The sequence below is a fragment of the Zootoca vivipara genome, chromosome 17, assembly GCF_963506605.1.
Source record: "Zootoca vivipara chromosome 17, rZooViv1.1, whole genome shotgun sequence".
Lineage (NCBI taxonomy): Eukaryota > Metazoa > Chordata > Lepidosauria > Squamata > Lacertidae > Zootoca > Zootoca vivipara.
Window position 1 is genome coordinate 26,915,374 of NC_083292.1, and position 14,057 is coordinate 26,929,430.

A 14,057-nucleotide genomic window follows, 5' to 3' on the forward strand; every position below is an offset into this window, starting at 1 on the left:
CAGGTAGAGTACTCTGATGCTGGGGTCCTGCTTGTGAGTTTAACCACCTGAGCATCTGGTTGGCCACTGTGAGGATGCTGATCCAGCTGTGAGGATGCTGATCCAGCAGGGCTTTTTTGTATGTTCTTGTGCTATGTTCTAAAACCTTGGGACACAAACCTTGTCACCCCAGCAACCAGCATCTCAGCTCCGAGCCAATCCAGGCACACCCCAGATGATCAGATGGAATACCTGTGGACACAGAAATTAAAAATCAGCCGAGAACTGGTAGAAAAAAAAAGTGTTTAAATTAATAAATGGTTATTCCCCGTCTCCTTAGGAACATAGGGGAATCTGCCTTACACCAGGGCCTGTCTGATATGTTTTGATGGGTGAGATGATGGCTTTGCAGACACACCCATTCAAGGTACAGAATCTACTGGACCACAATTGAGACTGATGATGGGCAATTGACACTGATGAGGGCACCAGGCTAGTTTAGGGGGCTCAAGAGTAATGGGGGGGGGGGGCTGCCGCCACCTTAGGCAATCTAATGGTTCCCTGCCTTATCAGCATAGCTGTCAAGTTCTCCCTTTTTTTAAGGGAAATTCCCTTATGCTGAATAGGCTTCTTCGCAAGAAAAGGGAAAACTTGACAGCTATGCTTATCAGACACTTTGGGTCTTCTTGGAGCTTTTGGGGTATTTTTCTCCTCTGTCCTGAGTGTTGCTCTCTGCCCCCAAAGCTAACCAGGAATCCTCTCATTATTACATTTATACCCTGTCTTTCTTCCAAGGAGCTCAGGATGAAATACCAGTACATACCGGTAGTTATTTTCCCTTATACAGTACTGTAGTTCTTTATCTTTTTTGCATATGTAGGATAACAAGAGAGCGAGAGAGAGTGTGTTGCCCAGTGAGCTTTGTGGCTGAGTGGGATTTGAACCTGGGTCTCCCAGTTCTAGTCCAGTGCTCTAACCACAGCACCAGATAACCATTGCATGCCTAGGCCAGGGAAATCTGGCGGCAGCGGGGAGATGCACACATCAAACATACCATTAACTCTGAAGTCTGCAAAGCAACCTGTATTAAGGAAACAAGGGCATCTGAAACTGATTTCCTGTACCAGATAAAAATCTGCAGCATCAATACAGTGGGAGAGAGGAGTACCATGTGAATTTACAATGCCCTATTATTCAACAGGTTAAGTTGGAAGAGCGCTGTGAACCAGCCCTGAACCAAATGACCCCACCCTGCATGGCTGATTTTAACACACACAATAAGGCATTTGGTGACCCAAGGGATTGCCTACTTCAAGTCTGAACCTGAGAGAAGGGGGGGTGGATTTATGAGGAAGACTACCGTTGCAGAGATTTTTTAAAATCGATAGAATTGTAGAGTTGTTGGAAGAGACCCAGAGGATCATCTCCTCCAACCTCCTGCAACGCAGTCTTGTTCTCTCCCACCACCACATTCTACCTTGTACATAATGAGATAATTATAGAAATACCTGAAGTTTTTTTCCCCCTGGTACGTCAGATATCCCTAGGAAGGCTACCCAACCTTTTCCATCGCACTTCATGAGAAAATATAAACACTGTCTCTGACCTTCTGACTATCAAACCCTGCTGTTTAAAGAGGTACAGTGGAAACAGACCCTTAAGGACATTTTTTGGGTACAGTGGGGATTCTCTAGACGGCGTTGCCTTCTGCTCACAAGTTGTGGCAAGATTGTGGCTTGGGAAGGGGTGGGGCCCTTTTGATGAGTTTGCATTCATGCTCTTCAGATCACTTGATCCACATGTCTCTCACAAAGCCCTTGATTCCGGTCTTTTAAAAGGATGCCTCATTATTCTGTTCTCCTCTCCTTGCCCTTTAAATGTCACTCTAATCCTCGAACCTACTGAAGCTCCATCGGAAGACATGGGTGTTAACCTTTAGGCTCAATAATATCCAGCATGGAACCATAGAATTGTAGAGTTGGGAGGGATTCTGGGGGTCATCTAGTCCAACCCCCTGCAATGCAGCCAGGAATATGCAGCTGTTCCATACGGGGATCAAACCCACAACCTTGTCATTATCAGCACCATGCTCTAACCAACTGAGTTATACCAAACTGAGTTAATTTTTTTTATTAAAATACTTTATTTCAAGTTCTTAAAATTTACATAATACAAAAAACTGAGTTAATATTCACCACTGTAAAGTTGTTGTTGTTTTTAAGCCAATGGAGAACTGAGTTGTGGGACAAACTTTGCTTAATGCAGGGCTGCTCTTCACTACACAAAATGGTACCTCTTTCAAGGGGGTCCTGGGCAAGGTGTGCTCAGGGGTGGGGCAGAATATAAGGCCGGGGTAGGCAACCTAAGGCCCGTGTGCCGAATGCGCCCCAATCGCCTTCTCAATCCGGCCTACGAACGGTCCAGGAATCAGCGTGCTTTTACATGAGTAGAATGTGTGCTTTTAATTAAAATACATCTCTGGGTTATTTGTGGAGCATAGGAATTCATTCATCCCCCCACCCCAATATAGTCCGGCCCACCACATGGTCTGAGGGATGGTGGACTGGCCCACAGCTGAAAAAGGTTGCTGACCCCTGATATAGAGTAATATTTATCAAGTACCAACAGCATAGATATGGAACGTAGAATGTCATGTATACTCAGCTTCAAGCACCAGTGATGGGAGCACACTGGGGCCAGAGAAAACAGAAATATGTACATAACCTAAACCATAGTTTGTTTAAGCTATGGTTTGTAGCAAACCATGAGTTAACCACAGGTTGTCCCACAGTCGAGTAAACCATGGTTTGTTTCTCCAAAAGTTTAGTTTGTTTTCTAGCTCCTGTATAGCTTGGCAAGCATCCAGGGTGGGTGGGGTGGTCAAAGCAGCCATGGCATTACTTGGAATTACTTGGCAGTAATTCCAAGCCTTAGTTAAAAACAAACCACAGTCTACAAGGCAAGAAGAAAACCGTGGCTGCAGCTCGTGGTTTCTTAGCAGTAGCTAAGTTACTGGGCTGCGTTCACACATAACACTAAGTTAGGGGTTGCCAACCCTTCTGTTCAGTGGGAAGCATTTGGAATTTTTAGGAAAACACTGTGGGTAATAGTCACAAAATGGCTGCTGTTGGGGGGCATGGCATGGCACGGCACAAAATGGCTGTCACATCTAAAAGTGCAAAGAGGAAGGGCCACAACTGCATAATTAGACAGGCCTATGCAGTTGTTTAAGATTTTCTTGAGCAACCAGTCCTTTTAATGTTTGTTCTGTACTGCTTTTAATGTTTTTATATTGCTGTTCACTGCCCTTATATTTTATGAGAGAGTGGTAGGCCTATATAAACACGTTTATACTGTGTTTTTTTTCCTTTTAAAAAACGAGATGCAAGTACTCTCAAACCATGATGAAAGTGCCGTAGGTGCAAGAACAAAATGGCTGCCATGGTCAGCAAACAAGAGACAACCCCCCCCCCCCACCAAAACAAACAAACAATACTTCACACCAGCGAGTACCATCACTAAAAAGTACTACTTTTATAAATAAAGAAAATCTCATTAGCTGTCTCATTCTTAGGGGGGAAAGGGCCCTACAACAGCCACTGACACACTCAATGAAAGAAACTCTTTGCCCCTCTCCCTTGTTCCAGGGCCAGCCCACAACATTTCAGCACCTGAGGTGAACCACAAAGATGGCTCCCTCAGCTTGCCTCATGAATGCAACAGTCCTGCCCTGTTCAGGGGGGCATCTAGTCTCGGCTCCCAATAAAATGTGGGCATGTTTAAAGGCACATGTTCAATACAGGGGAGGTAAAAACCGAAGCAGTCTCACCTGTTTTGTAAATTTTTGAGGGAATATTTACTGAGACTTTTCACCTGTGCTACTGGCTGGCAGACTGTCACCCAGGGGTGTCATGTGGGTGACACCCGAAATAAGCTGTGGTGTAACAAACCATAGTTTACCATTTCGTGCGAACCATGCTGAGTATTTCATGAGCGGTAAAGTTTAAATAGGCAAGATTCCATGCGTCTTTTCGTTTCAGCTGTATTTTAGTTGTCAATTAATTGCATTTCCTGAGGATGGAGCTTAAGTTACGGGCTGCCCAGAGAACATGACGGGGTCGTATAGTATATAAATGCCAAAAACAAACAAATCAACCTCTCCCCACCGAGTACAAATGGTATCGGATGCAGAGCCCAGCCTCTCATCTTATTTAAAAGAAAGAGAACGAGTTCCTAGTCCTTCATGCTGCAAAGATAGCCTTCAAAATGTGTGAGATGTCTAGTGTGGCTCTTCCCCTGTGACTAGCAGGTCGTTGCAAAAAATAAAATAAAAAAATGCATCCACCTTTTCTGTGCATAGAAAAGAGAACAGGGCTGTGGAAACGGGGCTGAGTTGTGGTTTGTGGCTCCTTGCCGGGGAGCTGGGTTGGTTGAGTCAAAAGGGGAAGTCGGTGGCTCGGTATACTGTAGCTGCGAATGAAGACTGGGGTGTGGGGGACAGAAAACGCCTCATGCCAACTTAAGCCCACCCTCCTGATATAAACACATCCTCAGCTGCGGCTTAGTGGTGCCTGAAATGAGTCCCCCTCCCTGAGTGACTCAGTCTGCTTCTTATCAAACTCCTCCTCTCGCCTGCCACGAAATTGCGAGTGAGAATGTGGCGCGCCCTCTTTCAGTCTCAGATTCACCAAGGAGAAGGCGGTGTGAAGGAGATTCGCTGTAGGGGGGGAGAGCCCCTGAGAAATGTTGGCCTGCAAGAAAGGAGACCTGGGTCAGGGGACTCTCCCTGAGGGATAGAAACTGTATTTTTTTGGTTTTATTGCTCCAAGGCAAAAGGGGATCCCCTCCTCCTCCTCTTCCTCCTCCTGCCAGCAGCACACGGTTGCTGCGGAGACTGGTGCATAATAAAGGCAAATATTGCAATGACTGGGCTGGGTTGCCAAGGGACTTGGGCAAATGACATCACAAGGCCCACAGCGGGCAGCAAGGGAATCCCCGTCTCCATCATCGCCTTGTGGCAATGACTGTAGGCACCTTGGCCACGGAGACTTTGGCTATCACGTGGCAGCCAGAAGCCATTATTGAGATGGTTTCGGCATGATTCGGCCGTGGGCAGCCGCAGATGGTTGAAATGTCCCTTGGCAGCAGCACTGTTACTCCCGAGGCCTACCTACTGGAAGAATAGCCACAAGGCCTCATGCCCAAAGGCACAATTTTGGAAGGAGGGGAAGAGGTTTCTGAAGGGGAGCAAAGTTTGAAATGCCTCTTTATGGCTGTCTTCAAGATTAATTTGCAAGGAAATTGTTGTTCTTTTTAATCTCAAAATAACTGAAGCAATGCTATTTCTTACAATATTTCTGAACTGCATTTCCTTCAGGCACAACCCGAGTAAAATTCTGTTGCCAGAAGTGGGATTTGAACCCACGCCTCCAGGGGAGACGGCGACCTGAACGCAGCACCTTAGACCGCTCGGCCATCCTGACAGCTGTTAAGTAAAATTAAGAATAAAACATCAGCCACTGAGTGAAGGACGCTTGGCAGCTGGTTAAAAGAAACCTGCTGGTGTTAACAGGCAGCAAAGATCTCTTGGGTCTCTCTGTGACTCAATGGTAAAGCATCTGCTTTGCATGCAGAAGGTCCCAGGTTCGATCCCTGTCAAGCAGAACATAATTTTTCGGGATTTTTATCTATTATGCAATAAATACATACCAATTTCATTGTGTGAAAATTTGTTTTCCTTTTGGTCTTAAGTACTTTACCAACCAATCGCTCCCAGATATACTGCACTGCTTTTTTGTACAGTACTTCTATTATTTTTACTGTATTGATTTCTTTGATTTACTTCAATAATAATAATTATTTTATTCCCCAGTGGCATCTCCAGGTAGGATTGGGCAAAGATGCCTGGCTGAGACCCTGGAGAGCATCTGCTAGTCAGTGTAGGCAATACTGAGCTCGGTTGACCAATGGTCTGACTCGGCGTAAGGCAGCTTCCAATGCCTTCTAGAGCAAACAAGTTTTTAGGAAGCTAATTGCATCAATGTAGTCTTAGTTCAGAGGGGAGGTTGGTTCCACAGAAAGGACACTACTACTGTGCTGAAAAGGTCCTTCCTCTACTTGCTGATTAGCAACATGGCTTGGAGGCCACATCCAGCAGCCTTAATGACTGGTTAGGTTGATATTCTAGGGGGAAAGCAGCCCTTTGGGCAGGTGGGTTGCCTCAGCAACATATTGGCAGCCAGCAGAGTTCTTTTAAAAGTGGTGTCACCCTGTAGGGTTGCCATATTTCAAAAAGCAAAAATCCGGACACAAAACCTGAGCATGGTAGTTTGCCCCACTCAGCATCTTAACCGCTGTTTTTTTTTTCAAGTTCCCAAGCCAGCCATACACAGAGGACCCTGAAATTGTTCAACCTTAAGGTTATCAATGAATGAGTCAGACTACTGAGGCTATCCCAGGGATGGCCATCACTGGTGTACCATCTGAAGCTGGCAAAAGTTACTCCTGACCACTACAGCCACCAGGGCCCTCCAGTAACAGAAGCTAGGGGTGTCAATTTGGCTCATTCATGTTGGAAAGGAAAATAATAATAGCAAATTGCAAATGTAAATTGCTTCCCAAGGTATTTACGAAAGCAAATTTTGCAGTGCCCAAACATCCGTGATTTTTTTGGGTGAGATCGTTCCACCAGCTGTGAAGGTAGAACAAAGAAAGGGGCATAAGAATCATTGTTTACCTTGTGCTCTAACTAATGAATGCCTGTGGGCAAACCCACAAGCAGGACTGAGCGAGAGCAAGAGCACTCTCCCCTCCTGCAGTTCCCAGCAACTGGTTTTCAGAGGTTTATCCGTGGTGCATGATCTGCAACGGCCTATGGGTAGAAGTCATCACCCGGTTTGTTTACTTATTTTAATAACTCATATCCCACTTTTGTGGGACTCTTCGTGGGACTCCCCCATGGACCAGAGCACGCCTGGCACTCCTGTCTTCCACTGCCTCCCCCAGTAGCTTCAAGAACACTGTCCAACCATCTCATCCTCTGTCGTCCCCTTCTCCTTGTGCCCTCAATCTTTCCCAACATCAGGGCCTTTCCCAGGGAGTCTTCTCATCTCTCATCTCATTCCACTTTTACTTACCGGTACCAAATAAACACAAAGCGCCTTACACTTTAAAACAAGCATCCCCAAACTCGGCCCTCCAGATGTTTTTGGGACTACAACTCCCATCATCCCTAGCTAACAGGACCAGTGGTCAGGGATGATGGGAATTGTAGTCCCAAAACATCTGGAGGGCCGAGTTTGGGATTGCCTGCTTTACAATCGTGCAGGTTTCAGCCAGCCCTCAAGTGCATGCTATTTTTTACATGCACTGGTATTTAGTGCAGGGAAGGAGGAGAGACTGGAGCTCAGTGGCGATAGCACACCCACAGGTGATAAATAGTGCAGGTAGTAATGCAGAAGAATGTGGGTTTGATCCCCATCGACTTAGGTGAAAAGGATAGTGAGAAAGACCTTGGAGAACTGCCAGTCCGAGTAGGCATTACAGAGCTGGTTAGGCAAAGTGCCTGACTTGGTATAAGGTACAACCAGCCCTACCATGAGGCAGCTGCTTCAGGTGGCAGATGTCAGGGGCAGCAGCAGCAGCAGCAGCCTACCCACCCTGTCCCTCCTGTCTTAGACCCTAGAGAGCTTCTGCCAGTCAGAGCTGACAATGCAGCACCGGGGGAACAAAATAGTCCGACTTGGTATGGGATAGTTTCCTATGTTCCATGGAAAAGAATTATAGCTCAGCTGGTAGGTACAAGCACCTGCCTTTCATACAGAAAGTCCCAGGTTCAATCCCCATAATTTACTGTTATTTTGTTTAACCAGATTTCTATACCGCTTGATGGTAAGAAAACAGCTAATAAAGCATTAATGTTCTCAGTTTAAGAATAGTTAAACACGAGTATATTAAAATATTCAAACGGCAATTGAAATCAACAGCAGCAGCAGCTAAAAATGAATGAAACACGTTGCTCATATTTCATGTCTTTAACAAAATTTAGTGAGAACGAGCAGGCAGTAGGGAGGTGATGGAAAAACATTTCTCTGTCCAAGATCCTGCAAAGCCACTGCTAGTCAGAGCAGGAGTTTTGGGCAAGAGGGACTAAAGGCCCAGCCTTTAAAATCAGTTTCCTGACCATGGTTCCTCTGCCCTTGCACAGAGTTCCTCTCACTTGGGTGTGCAATATAGGCTGCAAGCTGCTGGGCCATCTGGCTTAGTTCCAATATTGTGGGTCGGGGATAAAGGTAAAGGGACCCCTGACCATTAGGTCCAGTCGTGACCGACTCTGGGGTTGCAGCGCTCATCTCGCGTTACTGGCTGAGGGAGCCGGCGTACAGCTTCCAGGTCATGTGGACAGCATGACAAAGCCGCTTCTGGCAAACCAGAGCAGCACATGGAAACGCCGTTTACCTTCCCGCTGTAGCAGTACCTATTTATCTACTTGCACTTTGACGTGCTTTTGAACTGCTAGGTTGGCAGGAGCTGGGACCGAGCAACGGGAGCTCACCCTGTCGCGTGGATTCGAACCGCTGACCTTCTGATCAATAAGCCCTAGGCTCTGTCGTTTAACCCACAGTGCCACCCGCATCCTGTGGGTCGGGGATACCCATTTCAAAAAAGCAACTTGATGGCTGCTGCTCTTCCTTCAGTCATGCCTCCATGGAACTCTGGTTTTAAAGATTCCTCTCCTTTCTTTTACTCTAATCTTAATTTATTTCTTCACACATTGAGCCTTCTCAGCCACCTTACACACTTCAAGGGGCTGTGCCGGTGATGCTTGCTAATTAAGCCTATCTGCGAGCCAGGTAATAATTAGAAGAACAAGTTCCACTTTCTGGCGCCTCTCTTCTGGGATCCTGAATTGTTTTGCAAACAGTAATTAATTGTGTTGCACAGTCACATGCTAGCAGGACTATTTGCAAGGAAGCCTGGGCAAGGAGCCATTTATCCTATTGATTGCATTTATATCTTGCCTTTTTTCTCCAAGGAGCTCAGTGTGGGAACATACATGGTTCTCCCCCCTCTTAATTTAACCCCCACAAGAACCCTGTGAAGTGGGTTGGGCTGGGAGGCAGCAGCTGAATTCTAACATCACTTAGTGTGCTTCATGATGGCCATATGGGGATTTGAACCCTGGTCTTTCCCAGGTCCTAGTAGTCTGACACTCTAACCCAGGCTTCCTCAACCTTGGCCCTCCAGATGTTTTTGGCCTACAACTCCTATGATCCCTAGCTAGCAGGACCAGTCAGTGGTCAGGGAAGATGGGAATTGTCTTCTCAAAACATCTGGAGGGCCGAGGTTGAGGAAGCCTGCTCTAACCACTGTACCACACTGGTAAAACTGGGGGGAGGGCATGTGGGGTCAGGGGAGTTGGCTGCTTGCATCCCCATGACTTTGAAAAAAAGGAGTGGAGTTGTAGAGAGCAAAACCCACCCCCCAAATTGGGAACTTTGGTTATACTGCAACTGCGAATTTGCAGCTGCAAGATTTGATAGAAGGGGGAAAGCAAGGGCCATCATTTGTTCTGAATTCTCATCAGCTCCATAGTCTAGTCGTGGCACTTGCTGGGGGGGGGGCGTCATAGCAAGGGAGCGCTGCTGCTGCTTGTGGGTCCATCGATCCTGAAGATGGATGCTGTTTCCACCAGTACAAGGGTGCCAACTTGAAAAAATTCTGCAGGGGGCATGGGCGGAGCAGGTAAGCCCTGCCCTGCACAATCAATCACAAGACACAGTGGACACACACCATTTGAATGGCAATGGCCATCAACTTTGGGCAGGCCATTCCCCTCAAATATTTTATGGGGGGCCATTTTGGCCCATAGGAGTTGGCTGCAATGCATCAGTAGCTAGATGTTTCTAGGAAGCTCACAAACGAGGCACAAAGGCCCCAGCACTCCTTTGGTATTTGTCCCTCCAGGATCTCCTATTCAGAGGTAAATCTACTCCCTTTGCACATAGGACAGTCTTCTGTCCGAAGGCATTCCATGAAGGGCTGTCCAGTCCTAGTAAATATTTCTAAATTTGCATATATATATGCAGACGTTACGCATGTCTGGATTATTTCTTGACTTTGTGTATGTGTGTGATGTATATCTCACCTGTTGCTGAGGTACGCAAGGCCACACCCTACACAGAAGCTCCTTTTAGCTATCGTGGTGACTAACAGGCCTCTCCCCTCCTCCACAAATTTGTCTGAGGCCCCACCCTCGGTATACATATCACAATTCTCAGCACCCTTAACAATCTACACTTCCCAGCAGTCTCGGGGGTAAGCCACGGTGTTTAAAGTGTACGATACTGTGTTAAATGCATAGTGCAGATGGCGTCTGGTTCTTTTTTTTAGTGGGAGGCCATAAGCAGGACATCTTGTGGCAGGGAGTTCCACAAGATAATTAAACACTTGGGGCAATCCTTTTGGCCTCCAGCTACCTCCACTGCTCCTTGCAAATCAGTTTCTCCGAATTCCGGCCAGCGCTGCATGTGGATTCAGTTTGACTCTTTGTAACTTAGGAGAAGGAATCCCTTCCGCAAACATAATGATTAACATTATCTCCTTGGCAGCTATTTTCTCCCTCCTCGGGCCATAGTCTGCCTGCCTTACGCTATGTGTGAGGTGATGTCTGCTCAGCGTTCCCACTCAGCAAAAGCCTGGACTTTAATCCGCCTTTCTGTTATGACTAGAGAGCAAGGTCCCGGCTGTAATTAGAGACTCTGTCAGCGATGCTTCCCAGGCAGCTTGGGAAAGAGAAAAGTGATTACTTGGTGCATGGAGGGCAAGAGACAGAGAGAATGTTTCTCCTCCTCCCATAATTCTAGGACCTCCCACCCACCCATTGATAAAATATGTCAGGTGGGCAGCACACCGGTGGTGGGCAGGGTTGGAGACAGCTGTGGATGAGGGCCAAGCCAGCAGAAGATGGGGCTAGACTAGCGTAAGGTTACTAGATTTTTTTCAATGAATCCGGGGACACTTTTCAACTTCAATGGATTTTGTCAGAGGAGTGATTTGAAATCCGGGGACTGTCCCTGGGAAATGGGGACATCTGGTAAACTTATAAACTTAGACTAGAGGCAACAGTTTTCTCTTTCCCTCTCCTCACATGGGCGTAGGCAGGGGGGCAGTTGCCCCCCCTAGAAGCAAAAGGCTGAGGGGCGCAGCGTGGCGGCCCCAGGCTGCACGCGGGGAGCGGGAGCCTGGGGCCGCCTCCTTGGAACAGCTGGGAGGCGCAAGCCACGTAGCCCCGCCCACATTCCCACTGTGGTCCCCCTACCGTACCTTGGCCCCGCCCCTTGCCCCCCAAATATTGATCCTGGGTACGCCCCTGTCTCCTCACCCACTCCTTTCTTCTCTTCCTCTCTCTCTCTGCCACCCCTTCTCTCTCGTCTATCCCTGCTAGCCCCTTTTCTCTCTCTCGCTACCTCTTCTTTCCCTCTCTTCAAACAGCTCAGTTGGTTAGAGCATGGTGCTGATAAAAACAAAGTCGCAAGTTTGATCCCCATAAGCTGCGTATTCCTGCATTGCAAGGTGGTCGGACTAGATGATCCTCAGGGTCCTTTCCAGCTCTGATCTATATGGTAATTCTATTATTCCTTCTCCCCGTTTCCCCCAGGCTACCCAAATGAAATTAGGCTGAGTTTGCCCACCCTGTCCTAGGGGGTGTAAGTGTCTGTGTTGTTCGGTAAAGTCCTTTGTTGGAAGCATTGGTCAAAATATGTTTTAACCTGCTGTGCTAAATAAACTTGTGGGACTCATTGCCACAATATGCGATCATTGTGTGTGTGTGATGTTTAAAGTGTCGGCCGGATTTGCAGATAGACTTTTCAATTAGGTCTCCATCAGTCATGAAAGTTGAACTGGGTGGAAGGTTACTGTGCATAAGAAGCAGCTCTTCTGAACAAGGGTGGGTGGGTGATGTGCCCCTGATTGACAGCTGTGAGGAGTCCAGTGTTTAATTGGAGAGGTTTTCACGGTATCTATAACATATAAACAAGCTGCACTCTATATGGTGTATTTATAGCCTGTAAACAGAGCAGGTGTTGGGGGAAGGAGGGCTTGTTGCTCTGGGCCACAGGAGGTGGTGAGTTTCCGTCACACAAGGGCAACCAACAGGAAGTTTGTGGCCCAGCCACCACCTCCATCTCCCTCAAGATCTACACTTCTGACTATTTAGCTTTGCCCCTAATCTCCTCTCTACAGCATTGGCAGTGCCTTCTCTCATCCAGGTGAGTAGTGGACCCTTTCCATAGGGTCACTTCCACTCTTCAATAACTTCTTTTCATACTGGCTTCGTTCTGTTCCCCACCCCCACCCCGTAAAAAAAAACCACAACATTTAAACTAGTAGTCATCACACATCTTCCGGCAGTGAGTTCCACCAGTTAATTGGGCAATGTATGAGGAATGTTTACACAGCTTCTCAATGCTCCAAAATGTTGAAGTGCTGAGTGCTCCTTTTTCCTGGTTCCAGCCAGCCAGTCAGGATGGCCCTCTTTCAGCACCCTCCATTCCATATCACACAGAGAGAGACTGTCTTCTCACTAGGCTGGTCTGGGGCATTTTTTTTAAAGAGTTGGGTTTTTTGTGTGTGTGTTCCTGCAAATGTTGTGGTTTATTAGTCAGCCCCGTTTTGACCTTCTTTCCACTGTTGTTTAATATGTTTCAGTCTGTCTGAATGTCTTGTTTGTATTTTACCTAGGTATTTGCCTAAATCGGAAATATAAAAGTTTGTTATAGTTGTTTTGCTTGCTTACCCAATGGTAGAATTCCAAAGTTGTTGCTTATTGGACCTGTGAGATTCCAGTTATACTTGCTTGCCACAGTGGCTACGCTCTACCTCCATTGTGGGAGGCAGTGTGCCTTTCTGCATACCAGATGCTGGGAAACATCGCAGGTAGGGAGAGTGCTGTTGCTTCTGCTCTCCTCCCAAGAAGCATCTGGTTAGTCACTTAAGAGCAGGGGGCTCCCAGATTGTGGTCCGTGGACCACCAGCGGTCCGTGAGCTTAATTCAGGTGGTCTGCGGCATGTCTGCAGATTTGTGGTTGAAGATGGGAGTTGGCACATCCTTCTCATGAAATGTAATGATTTTCAATCGCTTCTCTCTTACTTATTACATTGTATTTGATTGCATTACCATTTGAATATATAAGAAATAGAAGAAGCATTAAAAACACAGCATCTAGCACAGCACGTTGTAGTTGCTACAAAAGGCAGACCAAATAATCAAGTGGTACAGACTGGGCCCAAGTATCTGAAAGGCCGTATTCCCTAGTAGAAACATGCCCTGGTTTTGAGATCTTTGACACACACACCCCAGTGTGAAAAGCATTGCTGTATGACCCCATTCTTTTGAAAGGCTCATCTGGATGGAGGAAAAGGTGGGGAGTTGGCTCCTTATAGTATTTTAGTATTTTATTACACACACACACACACACACACACACATATATGGTAAAGCGACCCCTGATCATTAGGTCCAGTCGTGACCGACTCTGGGGTTGCAGCGCTCATCTCGTGTTATTGGCCGAGGGAGCCAGCGTACAGCTTCCAGGTCATGTGGCCAGCATGACAAAGCCGCTTCTGGCAAACCAGAGCAGCACACAGAAATGCTGTTTACCTTCCCACTGTAGCGGTACCTATTTATCTACTTGCACTTTGACATGCTTTCGAACTGCTAGGTTTAACCCACAGCGCCACCCGCATCCCTATAATATATATATAATATATAATCTATATCTGGAATAGGTGGAGGAGAAGAGCCACTAATGCTTGCTGGCTGCTAGTTGTCATAGGAGCTTCCAGATCCAGAAGCAGTCTACCTCTGAACACCAGTTGCTGAGGGTGGGGACCTATTGCTTTGGGAGGTATCTGACTAGCCTATCTGGGAGGGATGCTGGCCTAGGTGCCTTTTTGTCCTCCTGATCTAGCAGGGTTCCCTCTTACAGAGGGGTTGTGGGTTGTTGCCTTCATCCCTGACCGTTTCGCATGCTGGTTGCTGGAAGCCCATCAAGACCTGGAGGTTGCCCCCACGGG

The 14,057-nt window shown here is 47.0% G+C and overlaps 1 non-coding gene across 1 annotated transcript; it reads right to left on the reverse strand.

Moving 5' to 3' along the window:
- Window positions 1–5,379: 5,379 nt before the first annotated feature.
- Window positions 5,380–5,462, reverse strand: TRNAL-CAG (transfer RNA leucine (anticodon CAG)). The gene has a single exon. It is a non-coding gene; the product is annotated as a tRNA-Leu (tRNA).
- Window positions 5,463–14,057: the final 8,595 nt, after the last annotated feature.